The following is a 7,986-nucleotide window of genomic DNA, read 5'->3' as shown; positions in this document are numbered from 1 at the left end:
TACAGCTGACTGAGTTGTGTAATGTTCTGATGGGTAGCTTTGTCGTTTCAAAGTGAGGTGTGACATTCTAATGCCAAATAAACCAGTTGCAAAACACCAAAAACCTTTCGCACTTTAGAATAGTTCTCTGATTCTTTTTTTCCCAGATAACTTATTTCTGAGCAGAATCTATCAAGTGAGTGATTTTTCAAAGCTGCTGACTGGTCTCTTCAGGGTCATAGGGAAAATTGATGGTTTATGATTAGATTCTCCTCCCACTCCTTTCCTTTTTTCATTTCTTATTTGATGGCTTTATATTCTCATTTCATCCCCTAAATTTGCGTATCTCCAAGAGAAGAAATGTGTAAGATGACCTCAGGAGACATTGAAAAGGGAGTTTTCATTAACTGAGATGTCATTTTCACATTTAAAATCACAGAGTACTAGAATGACTTTACAGTTTAAACCAATCGTTCAGCTAATTGTTCATTCATCTGGTGCATATTTATTGAATATCTGTTAGTACTTGGACAATGCCTCTTTGGAGTTTCTAATATAGTAAGGAAGCAGATAGGTAAGTAACCAGTTGACATGAAGTGAATACCACAATAGAGAAGCGTATGTAAAGTGCTGTGAATCTATCAAGTTAGGAGGATCGATTTTTCTCTGGAGTGGAGACTTATGGGAAGATTTCCTAAAGGAAATAATTTGTACTGGGTCTTAAAGAATAGATGAGGTCATGATGCCCACAAGGTAAAGTGAGGAGTAGTGATGTTGGATGGGGCAGAATGAGGGGGAAAAAAAGGAGGGTAGCTTCCCATAGATTAAACTGCAAGCCACACACCGTGGGGGCATGAAAGCTTATACTGCATTCAGAAAACAGTGAGGTTTGATGTGGCTCCAACAATGTTGATCGTGTTTGGAGTGAGTGTGGCTTCACAATAACACGATTGTGGGTAAAATGTGTATATATATATTTACAGGGTCTCCCTCTGTCACTTAGGCTGCAGGAGCGCAGTGACATGGTCACAGCTCACCCCAGCCTGAAACTCTCCCAGGCTCAAGCAATCCTCCCACCTCAGCCTCCCAAGTAGCTGAGATTATGGGTGCACACCACGATGCCCAGCTAACTTTTCTAGAGATGAAGTTTCACTGTGTTGCTCAGGCTGGTCTCAAACTCCTGGGCTCAAGCCATCCACTGACCTCAGCTTCCCAAAGTGCTGGGATTACAAGCATAAGCCACTGCGCCCAGCTTGGTGGGTGAACAGTAACGGAGGAAGACAAAGTGTAAACCAATAATCTCTATGTTGGGTATTTTGAATGTCATGTGATGAGTTTAGTTTTTTAATGTAACTAATAAATCCTCATAAGAGGGTGTTTAGAGTTGTCTTTTCTTGATGATCAGAGATCCCAGTGAGGTTGAAGGTGAAGGGTGACCTCCAGAAGAATGGGCACTCAAAAATGGCTTTGAAATTTCTGTTCTGAAAGACTGGGTGGATAGTGTGTTCTTTATCCAGAGGAGGAACATGTTAAAAGGATACATGTAGTGGGCAATAGGTAATGATTTTTGTTTAGAGCTTACTGCATTTGAGACATAGACAGAACTTCAGGTGGGTACGATCAGGTGAACAATTGAGTCTTTGAGTGTATATGCTGCACTATTCCAATGTGAACTTTTCTGTGGGTTAATGGGTAGGCTTGATTAAACGCACTGAGATTTATGTGGAGACTGTCTCATGATCAAGTTCTATGTATTTCTATTGATCACTTGCTGCATCTAGAAATAAATTTACACGATTTCCTCCACAAATCATTGGTGTGTTTTGATACTGTGAAATACTAGGTTGACAATGGCTTGACAGTAGTCTTCACAAAGGACAAAGTAATAAAGTTGTTGCAGAAAGAGCAGTCCCTTGAGGAATATCAAAGGTGCATGGGTTTAATAGCCCTATCCACTCTTTGAAGACAGTATATATATCCTATAATTTGTTGCTTTAATTCCTCTGCAAAATTAAGTAAATGTCTTACTGAACGAGGGAATACTGCTACTTAAGATTAGAGAAAGGGATTTTTCAATCAATTAGTATACACACTGCAGAGGAAGGAACACACTTGTTTGGTAGGAACATGTTTAGGTAGGAACACACTTGTTTTTTTTTTTTTACAGAGTCTCACTCTGTCGTCCAGGCTGGAGTACAGTGGCACGATCTTGGCTCACTGCAACCTCCGCCTCCCAGGTTCAAGCTGTTCTCCTGGCTCAGCCTCCCAAGTAGCTGGGACTACAGATGCATGCTACCATGTCCAGCTAATGTTTGTATTTTTAGTAGAGATGGGGTTTCTCCATGTTGGCCAGGCTGGTCTCGAACTCCTGACCTCAGGTGATCTGCCCGCCTCAGCCTCCCAAAGTGCCGGGATTACAAGTGTGAGCCACCACCCCCAGCCGAGGGACATACTTTTTAATGAGGGAAAAGATATAGATGTTTCTAGGCAGAAGGTAACATCAAACTCCAGGAATTTGTTCTTCCTTTCGCACCTTACCTTTCTCTCCTGACTGAGAGAATCACAACTTTTTCTCTGGGAACTTGCTTTTGTACTCTTATGGGACCGATAACTTGCCCAAAACCTTGGTCTTGCAGTTTTATTATAGAAAAATATATATCTGGCACAATATCTTCCATTCTGAGTCATCAGTGGGACCCTCCTCCCTTAACTTCTGAGGTCTGCTGCTTTGGATCAGCTTTGGAAATAGTGGACTAGAGAATATGTTGTATTGTGTTGACTGGTCATGGCACTTTCTTTTGAAGTCAGCAGCTATGGAAGAGTTTGCAAGTAGATTTGGAATCATCACAATCTTCTTTGCCTGTACCTTGAGATCTATATTTCTGCAATACTGTTTCATGTGTTTTGTTCTTCAGCGAGAAGAACCCAGATGTTTTTCATCCAGAGCATAGTTTGCATAATACTGAAAGATAAAACTAGTTTCCCAAATACTTTTAAAAGATACCAGCACTTTTTCTCTTCATTTTTCTCTTTTCTTTTTGCTTTCTCACTTTCTGTGTGTAATCTTATGTTTCTTGACAAAAATAATGACCAGTTCAGTTGACAAGGTTGGCCCATCTTGTCATTTATTGAATAGTTTCATATTTTGCCCCTAACTACTGCCACTTGCACAAAGGAAAATAGTTTTTCCACAGCAGGCACGTTGACTAAACATATTGGAGCAGCATTATATGGAGCTCTAATTCCGCGGATTTATGTGGAGACAACCTCCACATAAATCTGTGTGTTTAATCAAACCTATCCATTAACCCACAGAAAAATTCATGTTGGAATAGTGCAGCATATACACCCAAAGAAGGATTCAAGAAATCCTTCTTTTTTGATAAAAAAGCGATACTCCTTCTTTCTCTTTTATCCCCCCGATCAAAAAAATTTCAGGTGAAATATATGTGAAAAATGCTGAGTGAAGGAAAGTTAAGCTGGTTTCTTTCTTGTATGTTCTATTTGTCTCAACGTGCTGATGTACATTGTGACTGTCTCAGTGTGAAATGTACCTCAGAATAAATCCCAAACATGTTTTCTCCCTAGAATATCTTGAAGGACCAGAGTCTAGTTAAACACATTCTCTGAAGTCATGCATTGAGGTATATATACTCAATCTGACATGGGTAATTTTTGTTAAAATGTAGCTATGTTAGCTAAACTATTTTCTTTTATCAAGGTTGTATCCAATCTTGGTTGTAGATTTCTTTTATCAAGGTGTATCCAATCTTGCTATTTTAAAATTTTAATTGTATAAGAAAGAGTTTTTCAGATTTTGGGGTTCAATCTTAGTCTATCTGCTCCCCCGATCTGCCAAACCAATAACAATTTCTTATAGTCTCTTTCAATGTAGGTGGTTTATGTCATCAGAGAATTTTATCTGAACTCATATGAGTACAGTACAATAGGTTTAGCTGATTAATCCAAGTGTGTGTGTGTTTGTGTGTGTGTATGTGTGTATATGTGTGTGTCTCTGTGTGTGTGTGTGTGTGTGTGTATCTAACCAATTTTAATTCTGGAATCTTTTTGTTAGATTTCATGTAGAATAAATCCTGCCTGATGCAGAGATGAGGCTAGCAGTCGTTGCTAGTTCTTTCATAGAAAAAAAGATGTACCTCAACATCACTGGTCATTAGAGAAATGCAAATCAAAACTACATTGAGATACCATCTCACGCCAGTTAGAATGGCAATCATTAAAAAATCTGGAGACAACAGATGCTGGAGAGGTTGTGGAGAAATAGGAACACTTTTACACTGTTGGTGGGAGTGTAAATTAGTTCAACCATTGTGGAAGACAGTGTGGAGATTCCTCAAGGACCTAGAAATAGAAATTCCATTTGACCCAGCAATCTCATTACTGGGTATATATCCAAAGGATTATAAATCATTCTACTATAAGGACACATGCACACGAATGTTCACTGCAGCACAGTTTACAATAGCAAAGACCTGGAACCAACCTAAATGCCCATTGATGATAGACTGGACAGGGAAAATGTGGCACATGTACACCATGGAATACTATGCAGTCATAAAAAACGATGAGTTCGTGTCCTTTGTAGGGACATGGATGAAGCTGGAAACCATCATTCTCAGCAAACTGACACAAGAACAGAAAATCAAACACCGCATGTTCTCACTCATAGGCAGGTGTTGAACGATGAGAACACATGGACACAGGGAGGGGAGCACTACACACTGGGGTCTGTTGGGGGGAAATAGGGGAGGGACAGCGGGGTGTGGGGAGTGGGGGAGAGATAGCATGGGGAGAATTGCCAGATATAGGTGAAGGGGAGGAAGACAGCAAATCACACTGCCACGTGTGTACCTATGCAACAAACTTGCATGTTCTTCCCATGTACCCCAAAACCTAAAATACAATAAAAAAAATTAAATCCATATCACAAAATGGAACATGGAAGGGGATAGCAGAAGAGATTAAATTTGACAATTGAAGTTGGATCATGGAACTGTATCCAACCTTCTCAAAATGCTGAAGTGATGGTAGGGGGTTGTTTGTGGGGCTTGAAGTTAGATGCAGATAATCCTACTGAGGAAGAGGTTCAGTTTGGAGACAAAATAAAACATTGAGAAAATAACATGGATCATTTTCCTTACAAAGTAGGTTATTATAGGAAAAAAAAATATGTGCCAAAGTGTCCGAAAAGTTATGCTAAATGGAGAAGCCAGAAAAAACATAATATATCTCATATCTCAGTATACAGGAATGTAATTAATGTTTATAGAAAGTTCAAAGTAGGAAAGGATTTAGGAATATACGACAAAATTGGTAAGGCATGGTGGACACTGTCTAACATAGGTTGAGGCTTTCTCATCGGCATTTTCCACATGTGCCCCTACGTGCCTGCATTGACACCAGCTTGACCTCGGCCTTGATTCTTTCATACCTGACTATTATAAGACCTGGCTAATAGGGTTGCCTAATTATAACCTCTTATCTAAATTAATATTCTTACTGCACCATTGTGATCTCATAATTATACTTTTTGAGGTCATTGTCATTTACCAAGATCATCAAGATGTAATGAACAGAATATTGGATTTCAAGCGAAAAATTTATATTCTTGAGAGCCACTTATGAGCTGTGCAACCCTGAGCAGGTTACTTAACAACTAGAGGTGAATCCGTTTCTACCTATAACATTTACATAGCAATACTTACCTGGCAGGGGAGATACCATGATCACGAAGGTGATTTTCCCAGGACGAGGCTTACCCGTTGCACTCTGGATGTGCTGACCCCCGCGATTTTCCCAAATGTGGGAAACTCAACTGCATAATTTGTGGTAGTGGGGGACTGCGTTTCGTGCTTTCCCCTAAAAAAAAAGAAATTATATAGTAATACCCTTGCTGTCTAATTCATAAGTTTGCTGTGGGATTTAAATGAGATAATATGTGAAGACACTTTTTGTAAACTTTGGAACAAAACAGACCTATAAAGTACTACTATTGCTCAACAAAGTATTGTATATGTATTTCGAGGCTGACCATCAATGCTCTACCAGGCCACAATTACTTTTCCAGTCTATATGTGACCATTTGTGTGCAGGAACAGGATAATTCATTCAAAATAGAAATTTATCTATGAATGCCTTGGGTTTTCATACATAAGCATCCTTTCTAGGTCCCTTTCCTGCTGAGTTTCCTCCCATTCTCCAAAGTGGCATTGAGATGTTGTATTTCCACGATGCCTTCTGTATTAGTTTCCTAGGTCTGCTGTAACAAATCACTACTGGCTGCATGGCTTAAAACAACAAAATTTATTCTCTTCCCGTGGTGGGGACAGAATTCTGAAATCAAAGTGTAGACAGAGCCACACTCCCTTAGAAGGATGTAGAGAAGAATCCTTCCATGCCTCTTTCATCTTTTGGGGGCTTTAGGTGGTCTCTGGCTTATGACAGCATCACTCCAATCTCTGCCTCTGTCTTCACACGGCCTTGTCTTTTGTCTGTTTGTCTCTTTCTGTCTTTTGTAAAGATACACATCATTGGATTTAGGGCTCATCCTAAATCCAGGATGATCTCAAGATCCTTAGCCACATCTGAAAAGACTCTATTATTTCCAAATAAGACCATATTCATGAGTGCTGGGGGTTAGGATTTGGATATATATTGTTGGGCCTGCTATTACCCACTCCAGCTCCCTTGATCATTCTAGTCTGATTTGTTTGGAAAACATTACATCTAAGGTTAAACATCATGTACAACCTTGGAACAGCTGAGAGCATGGTACTTACAACAAACCAATTAAACAAGCAAATTGCAAGGACCACTTATGGAAAGCTTAGCATTTGGTTCTTTTAATGTAATTGTTATTTCAACCATAATTACATTGCACATAAAGAAGTAGGACTGTTTAACTTTCTGTCAAAAGAGTTGAATTATTTAACTACTTTTTTACAACTCTAGAAACTGAGAAGAAATTTTTTTTAAAAACTGTAACCATATTGAACTGAAAAATAGAATCCATTTAAAATCACTATGGCTTAGCAACTTAATCATTAGAAAAAATATAGTACAGTAATACTCATAAGATTATCTCTGGGCTCAGTACAGATGAAAGCCAAAACTTGACATTGAATTGCTATTGGGATAGTACAAGATTGTATTAGCTCAGCACACTAGCTATTAATGTGATACACATTGTGAGCTCAAACACGTCGCAATGTCAGAACTTCTTCCATCTGTGCTGATCCCTCGGTGGACTTGGTCCTCTCTGGTGGCATTAAGGGACACAAAGTACAATTATGGTAACAAGCAAGCACGCCATTCACATCCCAAGTCAATTTATAAAGCTCTGAGAGAATGAGTTCTTTTATGTCCACTCTGGGTTTTTTTCCATGCAAAAAAATGATACCAGGTTGAATAAAGGGGCAGTGTGTGCTCATGATTATTTTATTTATTTACACAGGCTACTCTGAAATTCTAGATCTTGCTGATTCATTTCAATCCTTTAAATTTACAATCCATGTTCATGATCTTACTTCACAAACTTACCCCAACTTTTTTTTTTCAGTCTCTTTCCCAATGTAGAGGTAGCAAGGCAATGTGCTTAAGTAACCACCAAATTTTCTTACTATAGTAAGCTTAATATGGGATGTTGCCTTTGCTCCACTTCATCAAAAGTTAATATTTTCTTCATTCATAAGAATGAAACCAGGATTTCCTAGGTCTTCCTAAAAGATGGAAAGCCTTCTGAATTTACTAACCTAATATATTTCTATTAATACAACACTTTCAAATATGCATTATAAAATATAAATTTTAACTTTACAACACACCCTCAATTTATTTTGATTCAATACATTTCTCTTCTGTTTAATTCTACCTAGCAGTCCTTTTGACTTTTATTTTTTTTTTCCTGCTGAAACATAGTGAAAATTTGGCTAGAGGTGGGGAGATAAAGAATAGTTTCTAGCCATTCACAAATATGGTCCTCATATT

The 7,986-nt window shown here is 38.6% G+C and overlaps 1 non-coding gene across 1 annotated transcript; it reads left to right on the top strand.

The window, feature by feature from the left end:
* Nucleotides 1-5,697: 5,697 nt before the first annotated feature.
* On the top strand, nt 5,698-5,862 carry LOC135276451 (U1 spliceosomal RNA). The gene has a single exon (XR_010343992.1). It is a non-coding gene; the product is annotated as a U1 spliceosomal RNA (small nuclear RNA).
* The last annotated feature ends 2,124 nt before the right edge of the window (nt 5,863-7,986 follow it).

This window comes from Aotus nancymaae, unplaced genomic scaffold (genome assembly GCF_030222135.1).
Source record: "Aotus nancymaae isolate 86718 unplaced genomic scaffold, 86718_ANA_hifiasm-v0.15.2.pri h1tg000022l_1, whole genome shotgun sequence".
NCBI lineage: Eukaryota > Metazoa > Chordata > Mammalia > Primates > Aotidae > Aotus > Aotus nancymaae.
The sequence above is the reverse complement of the archived record's forward strand: the minus strand, read 5'-3'. Positions and strand labels throughout refer to the sequence as shown.